Source organism: Myotis yumanensis, unplaced genomic scaffold, assembly GCF_028538775.1.
Source record: "Myotis yumanensis isolate MYYU_CA2020_CCGP unplaced genomic scaffold, mMyoYum1.0.hap1 SCAF_2, whole genome shotgun sequence".
In the NCBI taxonomy this organism is placed as follows: Eukaryota; Metazoa; Chordata; class Mammalia; order Chiroptera; family Vespertilionidae; genus Myotis; species Myotis yumanensis.
This window is the reverse complement of record NW_027223753.1, coordinates 178,544,932-178,560,021: the sequence shown is the minus strand read 5'-3', so window position 1 is coordinate 178,560,021 and position 15,090 is coordinate 178,544,932. Positions and strand designations below refer to the sequence as shown.

The 15,090-nt window shown below is 39.4% G+C and overlaps 1 protein-coding gene across 6 annotated transcripts in view; it reads right to left on the bottom strand.

Moving 5' to 3' along the window:
• The window catches only part of PEX5L (peroxisomal biogenesis factor 5 like), a 234,259-nt gene that overhangs the window by 97,626 nt on the left and 121,543 nt on the right, over positions 1-15,090 (bottom strand). Inside the window, exon 1 of one of the 6 annotated variants that reach the window (XM_070406754.1) lies at positions 2,373-2,402. The exons of the other annotated variants lie outside the window; for them this stretch is intronic. The gene's annotated coding sequence lies outside the window, so the exon portion shown is untranslated. Of the gene's footprint in view, positions 1-2,372; positions 2,403-15,090 lie in introns of those variants that run through there. 6 annotated transcript variants of the gene reach the window in all.

Genomic DNA, 15,090 nt, shown 5'->3' with positions numbered 1-15,090 from the left:
ATCAACAATGACTTGTGTCAGGAGAAATCTTTAAGTTATTATTTATTACAAGATCGTCTAATGTTTAAAGACCAATCCAACATAAATGAAGAAGTAGGCTGCTGCAAGTGAATCTTGAGGCTTTTGGCTGAAGAGAAAACACACAATATCTGAAAAAAGATTGTTTGTGAATTTGAGCTACTTTTTCACCTTTACAACTGACATTTAATTTTAACATAGTACTTTATATGTATGGTATATTTTAGGCAATTTACATGACATGAACATAATTTATAGCATCTATTTAAATACAGTATGAATTGCCTGTTATGTTCATTTATAAATTATTCCTATATAATTTCTAAAATGTTTGAATGACAGGAGTCTGGGACAGGGGTTGGGATCAGGGTCTGATTCCCAAGGAGGGCTTGGTGGGTGGTCTCTGGAGTCTGTCATTTTTGAGTGGATTGGGCATAAAAAGAATAAAAGTGTCATAAAAACATCTCAAAAATTCTTCAGTGGTCTAATGTCACAGGAATTCACCTAGCTTACTTTGTGGAGCTAGTATGAAAAAAACTTGTAACTCTCTATGTTTTTGAGACCAAATAATTTTAATAGAATTTTAAAATCTCTTTTCATTGGAGAATCTGTAAATCCAGACATAAATAAAAATGATTACTAATTGAGGCATTGATAGATATAGATATAAATATGTAGGTATATATATTCCCTACATTTTTTGTCTCATACAAACAGAGTTATAAACTATAAAGGGGTATGCTGGCTTTCTGTCTTTTTGGTTTACTAGATTATTACATTTTTGAGAGTAGATACGGCATCATGGAAAAAATGAAATAAAATACTACCTTCTTGATCCAATTAGAAGCATTTCATACTATGTAAAAATTAAATAATCTCTAAACACTTTAAAAACAGAAAACTTTAATTTTCTTATGTCTCTGGGCAAAGCCTCTCTGGAGAAAATAATTTTATAATAAGAGCACACATGAATATCTGTGCTGTAAATCTATTTAAAATACAAATGCAGCATATAGAGACATCATAGGCCCAGAAACAAAAATGGACATATGTGGTCTGTTGTCTGAAAGGGAATTAAGAGCAATCCAACGTAAATGGGAGTTAGGGTTAATATGAATTCTAGAGGTTAATAAATCTTGATCCTTTCTATGTAATGCAAAAGAGTAGAATTACATTATTATCATGGTCTTGCACAGTACTTTAAGAGTTTAGAAGGTAGGTCTATTCCAGGAAGCAAGTCTTCAGAGATGAATAAGGAGTGACTCTAATTGCATTCTACTATAACTCCTGTGACCTCAGTTTGTTATGTGCTAATCATCCATTTTCTCAGGCATTCCTTTCTAAATAATAAGTGGCAGCTTTTATTTATGAAAACAAAGAAAAACTTTATAGTTACTAGATTTTAGAATGTGTGAATCTCTTTATTTCTCAAAGTTTATTTCTTTGTTTTTAATTTTTATTTAAGAACTAGCATTATTGAATGATAATGTTTATTTCCATGATGGGATATAAACTACAAGAGATTTTATTTATCAGGAGTTACTATCAAATATATTCTGGAATGTCTCTATGGCCACAATCCTTAAAATCACTGACTACTAGAAGAATAAAGGAAAACATTAAAAATTGGGGAGCATAATGATCCCAGGTTTATTCTTTAATGATGCAATGTGAACTTCCTAAAATAGAAATGCATACAATTCTGAATTCTGGGAAAAGATTATTTTGGAACTATTAAATTGTTTTACATTTTTTCAAAATATAAAAATTATTGGGATGAAACGTTACATACTATAAGCTTAGCATACCTTTATAAGCTATTCTCATTACAGGTTAAATATAGTTTAACAAATATTTTTGAGCTTATTTTTTTTCAAAAGAGCAAAATCATTTGTGAAGAATTCTTTCCATGCTCCAAGAACTTCTAATAAGATAGCAATGAACGAAGTGGCATGCTTATATTTAAATTCCTAACATACTTAAAAGAACAAATCTAATGTTACAAGGTATAATTTTAAAAAAATAATAATAATTCAGACTCTTATCCTGAGCTAAGGAAAAAAAAAAGGTCAATTGATGAGCATCTCAAAAAATTTCAGGTCAATATTTCAATACACTACTTATTTGAAATGCTACCAATCCGTAAACTACATATAGATATTTTTCACATGTGCAACTAGAGTAGCTAGAATTAGCAACGGACATGCCATTTCACTAAAACAAACAAACAAAAAAACCAAACCAAAACAAAAATTAGTCCTTTCATGCTGAACTCTAGAACAAAGCAGTGGTCAGCTAGAAAGGATGTATCATTAACACATGCGGTGCTTTTGATTTCTTGCAGAAAAACCCACCAAAGCCAGGGTCAGGTCACTTTTTTGAAGACAGTGCCACTTTTTCTTCAAGGTTACACCTACTACCTGAAAAGAGTCATGACACCCACGTTAGAGTCTGCTAGCAAAGTTCCCCTTTACAGCCTGTTGGCTTTGAGTCATTCCCCCGAGAGCCTCACTGTTTACACGTGTGGTGCAGTCCGAGGACAGAACGGGAAGGTCTGCCACCATGACATCGCCACGGTTCCAGATACAGTGTCTGAGACCACTGCCAAACCCAGTGAACACACTCATTTATCAAAGCGAGATTTCCCCCAGCTCACACGGCCACCTCCACCTGGTACCTGAAAATCAAACTGTGTTATTTCTGACTTGTCCATGGATCTCGTGGGACAACATTTCTAAAATTCAGATCCCGACTGATAATTGAGTTGGCAATTCATAAAACTATACAACTTGGCTTATTGGTAGTCTGTGGGGCTGACAGTAATACAACTGTAGAGGTTTTTTTCCCTTTGTTGAAGCTAATGGCTCAAAACATTGTAAGAACTATATGCGCATAATTATCCAGACTTCAAGCTCAATTTCTAAATATAACTATACCGAAGGATAAATATTCATCTATTATTTGAAATAACATGGAGACAGCAAAAATGAACTCTTCACTGAATATACACACTCAAGCTTGTAAGTGGTTTTGGATTACATTAAGCCTGTGTGCTTTCCCATCCCATCATTCTCAGCAACAGCAGAAAAGAATAGTGGCACTTTACAAGTTGATTACTACACCGTGACACCCTCCAGCAGCTATTTCACTCTCCTTTTTTTGTAAATAAAGCTTCAAAACCACCTTTTCCCACTTTCTGGGTGAGTTTCTTAAGATTTTTTTTGGCTATTTTCCCCTGGTGATTTGCTGTAGAAAATTCTTCGATATTTCTCTTTATCACCTTGTTTCCTGAGCAGTGAAATATATACAATTATAGCTTTTCTAACAAACAATAGTAACACCTGAGAATAATCTTTTGTTAACTTCTATTATAAGACTGGGCATAAATGAGTGAAACATGGAGAGTATATAGCAAGTGACACTGACATAATTAAGGAAACCCAATGCGGGCTCACTCCTCTTTCTTAAATATGGAACATGAGGAACAGAGTAAACAGCACTGGAAGTCACAGGATCTTCTCAGGCTGGACACCAGGCTGCACGGTTGCCAGATGACGAGGAGGTGTTGGCTCCAGGCCCGTCTCAAAAGGGAAGGAACTGAAGTATTTAGAGAAGCTGCTGTGTGCTGGGCACTGCTCGGTGTTGGATGGATTTATACTTATTTGTTGCATGAGACCTCTGTGGGGTATACGTTGTCTTACTAGGTGGTTTGGGACATTGAGGCTCAGAGACTCAGAGACAGAGTGACTTGGTCAAGGCCTCAAAGTTGGTATGTGGCTGAGCAGGAAGGGAACCCAGTGCCAGCCTGTGAGCTTCCTTGTCTACCTCACTGTTATCTCTTCATTGGCTTGACAGGCCGGAGGGCTTCCCATGCAGTGTCCCCACCCCCCGTGACAGCTTCACTGACTGCCATCCGTGCAGGGGGTTTGTGAAATCATCCAAGTTTGGGGCAGCAACCACTTCTCAGGATGATGACACAGTCTGGATCAAGCCAAAATTTTTGAGAAAGATTTTCTTCAATCTGCAATGGTCACTAAGAATCAGCCTACCCATGACTTCACTCATAAGTACAATTCTAACAAAGTATTTCTGTTTTGTTGTTTTTTTTTATCTTCATGGAAAACTAACCTAAGCATGTCATGTGTCACAGTTGTTTTTATTCTGTGAATCTTATTAGGTTTATAAGCTTTAGAGTCCCTCTAATTCTGATTAAAATGCTAACTCAGCACTATTAAATGCCATCTGTACTAGGTGTTCTGAGATCTATTTTGGGTGCATGCAATACTTAAAAGTATGCAATTCCGTGGTTAGTCCATTCATAAGCAATTTTCTAATTGCAGATTCTATTATTACTATATGAATTTTTTTAATTTAAAAATTATTTTTATTATTCCTAATTTATCAATAATAATCGAGTCTTTTTTATCAGAAATATTAAATAGAAGCTATGAAGATGTAATAAATTAGGGGAAAGGTAAAAGACTACAATAGTAGTGATTTCTGGTAACCCCACATCATCTAATATGAAATAAAATGTATTCTTTTATTCTGATTACAAAAATTAAAACACACAACTACCAAAAATTGAGAAAAAACAGAAATAAGAAAATAAAATTAACAAGTCTGACATTCCCCTCCACCCCCAAATTTTATCTTTACAACATTGAAGTTTTTTAGGATGAATGTTTTTGAAGACAAACTACCATCAAGCTCACAAGTGTGAATATATTGAATATATTTCTTCACATATACATACCTGTAAACAAATACCTGGCGTCTATAACATTTTGGTAAGTTTGTTCCAAATGAAATGGTATTCAGTTTTGCATATGCTAAAACCATTTGTAACTCATAAATTCTGGACTCTGAACTTAAATGCACCCGCAGGAAACTGGCCACAAAAACGGACTAATTTCGGATGACTTTTCTCTCTGTCTCTTATGTGCAGAGCAAGGACAACATTCTTTTACTCAGGAAGGTAAATGTCAGGGTGACATGCTCTCTTTAAACTCCCAACACGGGAGAATGTGAGAGCAATGTTTCCCAGTCTCCTCTGAACGCAGGCGATGCCTGTCTACCATACTGTGTCCTGCCCAGTGCAGTGAGTTCCTGTAGATTTCTTCCAACATACAGGAGGGTTCAGGCCATGCTGGTTCTAGCACAGTTACACTTAACTCATTCTCCCCACAACAGAATATTTTGTAAATTTAAAAAGTGGTACAAATAGAACTAAATCTGGGCACTCTGGTCAATCCGTATTTCCCAATATCCCAAAGGAAGCACAGATCTAGATGTAAACAATTGGGAAGCCTGGACAGAATTCTGTCTTCAGCACAGATTCTCCTGTGGAATTCATAAGTCACAATAAATTCGCCACTGGTTCAGTGCTCTGTTTTTAGCTGGAAATAATGCGATTTCTGATTCCTAAATATGGGTAGGGAATTCACAGTGCACAAACTGGTGCCTCTCTGTTTAAATGATGACACAGGGCGTTTAAAAAAGGACCGCCAATCGACCCTCCATATATGTCTCCCTTACTATCTCCACCGCCCCCCCCCCCCCCCCCCCCCCCGCCCAGCATTGTTCCCTGTGTGCACTCTTCTCCAAGCCATCACCTCTTCTAGGAAGTCCTCTGAGATGAATATGGAGTGACTCTAATTACATTCTACTATATAACTCTGTGCCCTCAGTTTGTGTCATGTGCTAACTGGCACTTTTTTTTGTTACGCTCTTCCAGACTGTGTATGTGGTGGTGGGAGAAAGTCTTGGATAACAGTCTCTATGGTCTTTAACTTTAATCTCTACCCCGTCTACCCCCTCCTCCGCCCTCCCCTGTCAAAGTCGCTGGGATTCTGAGCCCACCACAGACATGCTTACTTTCCTTAACATGAATGATTGGTGCCAGAGGACATGGGCCCCTTCCTCCATTGAAAAGAAAAGCTAAAAATTGTATTTTATGACAAGTTGGTATAAAGACAACTATAATCCAGACTGGATTTATTGTTACATATTCATTATTATACTAGTGATTTTTGGAGTTCTGATTTTAAGAGAGATTAAAATTACAACATTTTATGGGGCCTTAAACGTGTCTTGGGTCCTGTGAACTGTCCACTGTGCCTAGTGCCTAAGTTGACTCTGGGTTGGTGTCTTCTCAACAGTCAGTGTGGCCTCCTCGTGGCTGCTCTGCTGTCCCTAGAGCTGATCTGTCACCTCTAGGTGGTTAATTTGGGCAGCAGCTGCTCCCCCCCACCCCCCAAACTCCCACTGTGGCTGTTCCTGCCCTAATGGACCACTTTGCAGTGCTGCTACTCTCACTACGTTTGTTAGGATACAGGTATCTTCTAACACCATGGCAGCTCCCCTTATAGTGGTTTCACTTTCCAAAATTTCAATGACCTGTGGTCAACTACAGATCTAAAGCATTAAGTGGAAAATTCCAGAATTAAGCAATTCATACTGCAAGCCATTCTGAGCAGCATGATGAAACCTCCTGCTGTCCTGATCCACCCCACCTGGGACGTGAATCATCCCTCTGTCCAGCGTATCCACACTGTATAGGCTACCTGCCCGTTGGTCCCTTAGTAGCTGTCTTAGTTACAGATTGATTGTTACAGGGCTTGTGTTTAAGTAACCCTTATTTTACTTAATAATTGCCCCCGAAGTGCAAAAGTCGTGATGCTGGCAATTTGGATACGCCAAAGAGAAGCTGTAAAGTGCTTCCTTTTAGGGAAAAAGTTTCCTATATAATAAAGAGGTAATATGCAAATTGACACCACACCCTCACAAGATGGCCACGCCCATGTCATCACAAAGATGGCCACGCCCATGTCATCACAAGATAGCTGCCACAAGATGGCCAGCAGGGGAGGGCAGTTGGGGCAATAGGGCTGGCAGGGGAGGGCAGTGGGGGTGATTGGGCCAGCAGGGGAGGGAAGTTGGGGGCAATCAGGCTGGCAGGGGAGCAGTTAGGCGTTGATCAGGCTGGCAGGGAGTGGTTAGGGGCAATTAGGCAGGCAGGCGAGCAGTTGAGAGCCAGCAGTCCCGGATTGTGAGAGAGATGTCCGAGTGTCGGTTTAGGCCTGATCCCTGTGGGCAGTTGGACATCCCCCAAGGGGTCCCAGATTGGAGAGGGTGCAGGCTGGGTTGAGGGACAAACCCCACTCACCCCCCAGTGGACGAATTTCATACACTGGGCCTCTAGTGTATGTATTGGAAACATCATAGTATATTTAGGATTTGGTAGTAACCAAGGGGGCCTTGGAATATATCCCTTGTGGATAAGGGGGTGAGGTGTGGAGAGCCAATATAGGGTTAAGCCTCGGACTGACCTGTTGGCAAAGTCACAAACAAGTCCCAGCTTAGAGGGCACAGTCCTCTTAGCATAATTAGGCTTGACTTTATAACACTTCCTAGATCTTATCTGGGAAGCTAATGGGCTGAGGGAAGTGCAGGAAGTGTAACTATGGTCAAAACAAGTGAAACTCACAAGAACAGTGTAATTATGGTAACCACTACCTTGTTTACCTCTGACTATAAAATGGTTGGTGCGGCCTGAGCACTGGTGGAAGTCCTTCCTCTTGAGTTGGACTTACCCGCCTGGCCCCCCAATATTCCCAAATTATCTCTTGTCTTTTCTCTTTCATTTGTGTGTGGCTCCTCTTCCAGATCCTGAACCCTGAACCACGCGGGACGTGGAGGGAAACATTTACAACATCTGGCGCCCGACGGGAAATCTGGAAGTGAAGGCTTCGCCTAGAGCAAAAAAACGAAGCTTCACCATAAAAGGTGGGGAAAAATTCACCGTAAAGGTGGGGAGATATTTCACCGCACGCAAAGCCCACGATCAGCTGCAGAAGTCGCTATCTGTAAGTAGGGTGGGAACATTTTCTTAGCCAGGCTAATGGGGCAGGATTCGGCTTAAAAAAGTAAGAAACTTTATTATAGACTTTTGGTTTGCATGCTTAAGGAGTTAAAGTTTCAGAAGGTAATCTCTTATAATTTTTGCTTGATGTTATAGAACATAACCCTTGTTTTCCTGAAGAAGGTACATTAGATTTTGAATGTTTGCCAAAAAGTTAGTCAGAACTTGAAAAAAAGGTCAGCAGCAGGGAAAAACTTGCCTCCAAAAACTGTTTTCCCTTGTGGAACACGGTATTTCATTTGCTAGAGCCTTTAAGAGAGGCCAAGGAGGATAAATCTCCTCCCCTTGCACCCTCTGCTCCTTAAGAGGAGCAGAAAGGAAAAATGGGAGAATGGCCTTCATGGCTCCCTCCACCTCCATGTCCTAATCCTGAAATGTTTAATTCTCCATTAATAGAATCACCTGTGCAAAAAGGCCAAATTATAAAGAAATTGGAATATTAAAAGGTACTTTTTAAAATCAGGCTGAGAAAAAAGAGTGCCATGGTCATCTTAATGTGGTTTCTTGTCCAAATTAAAATCTTAGTTTGTATTTGGAATCTAAAGTCTGTAATAAGAAATGAAACCCTGCTGCCGAATCCACCTCTGGTGTGGAGAGATTCAAAGGTGGCAGGAGAGGGCAGAGCTATAAGCTCTCCTGCAATGAGATTACTTAATGTTTTATTTAAAAATTACCGGAGAACATCTTATGATAACTAAATTTTGGCTAATATAACCTTGGGTGCTAGCTATTACTTTGGAAAGCAAAATAGGAAAACATTTAAAATATGTCTTTTTCTATTAAGCATGACTTTGGGAAAAAATACGCCATCTGAGTCATTTGCTGAAACCTCCCCCAAAGCAGGATGTGGGGGAAGAGAAGAAGGGAGCACATGGTGATCCAATATGGACGCCCCTTCCCCAAGTATTCTAATTTAAAGTCTCCTTCTCATAATTGAAAAGTTTTACAAAATTTAAAAATGCGTCTGGGATTTCTGTGCAAGTGTAAAGAGAAAAGCTAGCTTAAAACTAATGCGCGCAACTGTCCTGTTTTTGGACATTTAGATAGAGTTTTGAGCTGGAATCTCTTTACAAATGTACAAAATAAAACCCAAGACTAATTATTTCCAGTCAATGGCAGCCCAAGGCTTTGGGAGTTTGTTAAATTGAATTAGATATTCTGAAATAACAAAATGCTAAAAATTGTTCAATAATCTAAATTTGCCTCATGAAAAATCTAGAGGACAGAATTGAATATAATCTTTAAATCTTATATACACATATATATTTGATGGTCTTTCAAGTTGGATTTCAAAACTATAACCAAGGAATGACTTTGGGACATTTCACGGGCCCTGAAATGTTTTAAAAAGTTTATTCTCTCTTTTTAAAGGATTTTTTAATTCAACCAAATTTAATGACTTTGACTTGAAATACATGACCTTGCGGCACTATCAGTCAACATCCAAGAAGTAACCCTGTAGGTTACTTGCTGTAAAAGGAAAAGATTTTTCTTATTTATTTATTTATTTATTTTCAATACATTCCATTGATTTTTTACAGAGAGGAAAGGAGAGGAATAGAGAGCCAGAAACATCAATGAGAGAGAAACATCAATCAGCTGCCTCCTGCACGACCCCCCACTTGGGACGTGCCCGCAACCAAGGTACATGCCCTTGACCGGAATAGAACCCAGGACCCTTGAGTCCGCAGGCCGACGCTCTATCCACTGAGCCAAACCAGTTCTGGCAGATTTTTCTTTTTTAAATTGAAATTCTCCAAGTGTAACTCAGCTGTGAGAGGACAAGGATACTGATTGGAAATTACTCTGCAAGAAAATAATAGAAAGAGGTTTTTCCTTCAAACATCTGGAGGACTGTAATTAAATGTACTAGGTTTAATATAGAAAGGTAAATAATTTGGGTTTTTGCCTTCCTGAATATAGCTAGTGTAAAGTTACTGAAAGACTAATTGAAGAAATTTAATTAATGTCATTTCCAGTTTAAAATTGAATTGTCATGGCCTAGAGCAAAGACTATCTTTACATGATATTATTCTACAATGTCATTAATAATTTTTGATATTTTACAACAGCATATTGTGCATTTATCCCAAACAAACTTACAAACTAATTCTTTGAATGTTTGGCAGCAATTTAATAAGGAGATGAAAGGATTTAATCCCTTCCACTGTGTGGAAGGCCCCCTGGGAAGGCACTTGAGCATTCTATATTGACCTCTCTTGCCCTTTTTGCCAAGAGGGTCCCTTTTCTTACAATCCAATTGCCCACAGCTGTTGCCTGAGCTCTCTGTTTATGCTGAGGTTGAAGCCTCATGGTGGCTGGTACCATGGATCTGTCTCTCGCCCAATGGCGTGAGCTGGGCCCTCCCGGAGAAGAAACCTGGGTTCCCCAAGATATGTGATCAATGCTGGGGCCCCGCCAGCAGGCGAGTGGATCCCAAGGCAATTGCTGGGCATGGAGGCCACAAGGGCATAGGCTACCAAGGAGACAGAACTGAATCTCATCACATCACCCTGCTTGGCCCTGGAGGATGGCTGGTTAGCCAGAGACGGGTAAGATTCCTCAGGGAAGGAACAACCTAAGACAGGCACAGTCGCAGAGGGGCCATCAGGAGAGAACTTGGGGGTCAACAGAGGTGGGGCACAGATCCTCACCCCCCCCAACTATGCAGGGGCTTGAACACTCGCCCCTTCTGAGGGAGGTCTCCTGCCCCAATGGCTGCTTCCCGCTTCCCATGCCCAGCTCAGATCGGGACCCAGACAACAGACTTGGCTGACAGCAGCTACCCTATATCTAAATCCAGCCTAACACCAGGAATGCTCAGGGCCTTCTCAAGGATGCAAAATAATTCTTTCCATTAATATTTACAGTGTAAACTAAGATTGTTGTTAGAGTATTAAATTTGACAGTAATGAGTTTAATTAAAATAAGTAGTATTAACCAAAATTTTCATTTCATGGTAAAATTGCTTAACATGCAATGAACCTAAAGCAGTCATATTTTTGTGCAAAAAATTAAAAAATTTAAAGTTATCTAGACTACATTATAAAAATTTTCCAAAAGTCTCCTAATAATTAAATAAAAAAGGGGGGGGATAGAGGAAAAATACCATGGAAGAAAAAATATCCTGTAACTAATTTACATCTAAAAAATTTTTTTCATTTGTAATGCTAACAGCAAGACACCCATGAAAAATAAGCCAAAGGAAAATCATTTGGGCAAATATAAAAAGGATCCCAAGTAAAATTTTCTTTATTAACTTTTGGCTGAGAATATGTTTGTATATTTTCAGAAAACAACTCCAAGACCATGTGGCTTCCTGCAACAGAGAGGAATTATCAGGAATGCTCCAACCATGAAGACAAGAGGAAAAACAATCCAGAGATGGAAGACGCTGATGACACTTTGCCATGCTAGCAGTCAGCAGCTGTGCGTCGCTGCAGGTTGCCCAGTATCAAACCAGAGAGGGTCGGACCTGCATTGCCAGCATTTGTCCACCATCCAGAACTGAAATATCATTGCTGACACGTACACATAAGGAACTGTCGGACATTAAAACTTGGACTCAGAACTGTTGGACATTGAAATTGGGACTTAAACATTTTTTTGTTCTTGATGCTTAAGTTTTACTTTCATTATGGTAGCTTTTTGTTCTTGATGCTTAAGTTAAACTTTCATTATAGTAGCATAAAAGTAAAAGAAGGGTGAGATGTGGAGAGCTGATAGAGGGTTAAGCCTTGGACTGACCTGTTGGCAAAGTCACAAACAAGTCCCAGCTTAGAGGGCACAGTCCTCTTAGCATAATTAGGCTTGACTTTATAACACTCCCTAGATCTTATCTGGGAAGCTAATGGGCTGAGGGAAGTGCAGGAAGTGTAACTATGGTCAAAACAAGTGAAACTCACAAGAACAGTGTAACTATGGTAACCACTACCTTGTTTACCTCTGACTATAAAATGGTTGGTGCGGCCTGAGCACTGGTGGAAGTCCTTCCTCTTGAGTTGGACTTACCCGCCTGGCCCCCCAGTATTACCAAATTATCTCTTGTCTTTTCTTTTTCATTTGTGTGTGGCTCCTCTTCCAGATCCTGAACCCTGAACCACGAGGGACGTGGAGGGAAACATTTACAACAGTGGGGGACTACTATACTCATAAATCTTATTGGATGCCTAATTAGTAGCTTCCATTTTGTAGTTGTTGGAAGGTGTAGGCCTGAGGCAGTAAACATTGATGTGTGAAATTGACATGACTAAAAATGTAATATCTTCACCAGACAACAAGCCTAAGCACTTCATTCTCTCTGGCCTTTGGGTGTGTTTCTGACTATTTGGGAGCACTTCTGAGGAAGTTGAATCAACCTGTGTCTCTACTTTTATTAAAAAAAAGTCAGCCCCCAATGATCAGAGTCATTGCCATTGCCATTGCCAAAGCACTCCTTGCCATTGTTTCCAATTATGCAGTGGGTCATTTGAGGAATAGAACTGCTCAACACCCAACTTGCTGAGTCGTGCATGCAGACTAAGCGCCCCCAGGGATCTTGCTATGGTCCTTTATTTTTGTAAAATGTTCTCTCGTCACGTCTCATCCATGAAATTGCCTTGTGTGAGCAATGATTGTGCTTATTGCTTTTGAACTATTTTCTATTACTTTGTATAGTTCTCTGTGGGCACATAATAGATACTCAAGTTTACTTGTGTGTATCCAATACAAGTACTGGATAGCTTTTGCACATTATTTAAAATACTGAAATCACATAGTGTAATATGGCCAACTTTGACAGAAGGTGATTCTGAATTAGACAAAAGACTTAATTAGATTTTAAATAAAGTTTCAAGCATTTAAATACAAATTTATTAAAATTAATAAAGTGTTGCCAAGTAAAGGTGCTTAATATTTGCTGTGAAGGAAAGATAAGACTTCTTTTTAATTAACAAGATCCATTTGTTTCCAATTTGCCATTTGTTTGTTCATTTGAGGAGGCTAAACATTGTCCCTACCTCACTCTCACCATATCCCTGAGGCTTATTTACTCTGTTTGCTTAGCAACCTTCCTGGACAGATGGTCAAAGTAACATCACTCAGTTCTCACTTATCTATTACCAGTTCTGAATTGGCGAAGTTTTACTATCAGGATTACTATTATTATTGTGGCTCTAAATTACTTGGAACTTATGTTATGTTAATATTGAGTTTTTCTATAATGCACCTGCAAGCAATTTTTGCTGCCTGGTGTTCTGGCTTAAAAAAATTGTTTTCTATTGACCTTGTTTAGTCTTTTATTGAGGATGCTATTAATAATACATATTTGATGATTAAGAAGTAAATGTAGATGAGATGTTAAGATCATAAATCCAAAATTTCTTATTTACAGTTTGAGAGGGCTTTGAATGAAACAGGTAACAAAAAATAAAATCCTAATTAAAAGGTTATATTGTATTTTCAATTTCTTGTGCTAAATAGTTCAGATGACTTACAAAACAGGCACATTTGGGCAGATTATTTTTAAGAAAGAGGAAAATGACTAAAACACATAGCCCTAAAGATTACTTTGTGTGTTTTTTTCTTTTGGAAAAATGTCCCCTCAAATACAAATATTCCAGACTGCTCGGATCTTACTTGCAAACCAGCTTGTTCCTAAGTTATCAAATGACCCAGTTTTTATTGATGAACTTAGGAAAAGTAAATTCCAGAAACTAGGTCACAAGCTACTAGCCAAGAAGGTCTGCAGCTAATGCACCCCATCTCTCTGAGTTCCCTGAAACATCTCCAAGAGAGAAGCTTGAGGCTTTGGGAATTCCTATTCTAAAATTCTGGATTGGATGGGCATTGCTGCTTATGTTGATAGTTCTCTGGGGGTCATTGGCAGTGTGTGGATTGGCTCCTCCTTAATGCCTCTAGTTCCTAGTCTAGTCTCTCTCACATCGTGGAGAGGAGTTAGGGAAAGAACAGAGACCTCGGAGCTGTGAGCCCCAGTCAGTGTGTGCCCAGGTGTGGGCAAGGTGATTACCAGCTCACGGGGCCAGTGCAGCCTCCACAGTCAGTGGAGGAAAAAGAGGGGTGGGCATGTGGCATGTTGGCACCAACACTGGGACTGGAGCCAGAAGACGGGAGTTTCAATTCCAGCTCTGCGTTTTATAAGTTATTCTCTCTAAGCCTCCACTTTACCTAGGATAGGAATATTACCTATCTACTTCATAAATTTGTGAGAATGAATTAGGAGAGTATATGAGAGCATTTCCACAATGCCTGGCACATGGCAGGCACTCAGTAGTGCTCATTCATTAGGAGCTCTTACTGCTGAGCTCCTGGTCTCTATGGCCTTATTGTCCTTAGGAGGTAGGTGGCAAAAGATGCAAAATTAGGTTTGTGAGATTCATCCGTGGAGTAAGTAGCAATAGTTCTTACATTCTCACCACAGTATAGTATTCCATCATCTGAGTGTACCATAATTTATCCATTCAATTGTTGATGGATATTTGAGTCTTTCCAGTTTGGGCTATTATAGAAAATACCGTCATGAATTTGAGTTTAGAAGCCATAGGAAACATAAGAGGGGTGAATAACTGAAAAATAGATGTGAAAAGAGTAGTGACTTGAATAATAGCAACAGAGGCAGAGAATAGTCACTGTGTGAATAAGAGGCCTTACCCATTCACAAGTTAAGGGGAAGTCCGAGTCTCTGCAGGTAAAAAGCAAAGGCCAGGGTTGGGATGACCTAAATCAAAGGGACTGAAAAGGTATGGAAATGAAGGATCAGAAGCAAGACGGATGCTGAAACTAGCCACCGGTAGGGAAGGAGACACTGGTTTCTAATGAGCTGGGATCAGTATCTGTTATGGGGCTGAGTATGTCTCCCCAAATTCATATGTTGAAGGCCTATCCCCCAGTACCTCATATGTGATTGTATTTGGAAGTAGGGTTGTTATTAAAGAGGCAATTAAGTTAAAATGAGGTCGTTAGGATGGGCCCTAATCCAATGTGAGTGTCTTATAAGAAGAAAATATTAGGACGTAGAAGAAAAACCATGTGCAGATACAAGGAGAAGACAGTGATCTACAAGCCAAGGACAGAGGTTTCAGAAGAAGCCAACCCTGCCAACACCTGACCTCAAATTTCTAGCCTCCAGGATGGTGAGAAAATACATTTTG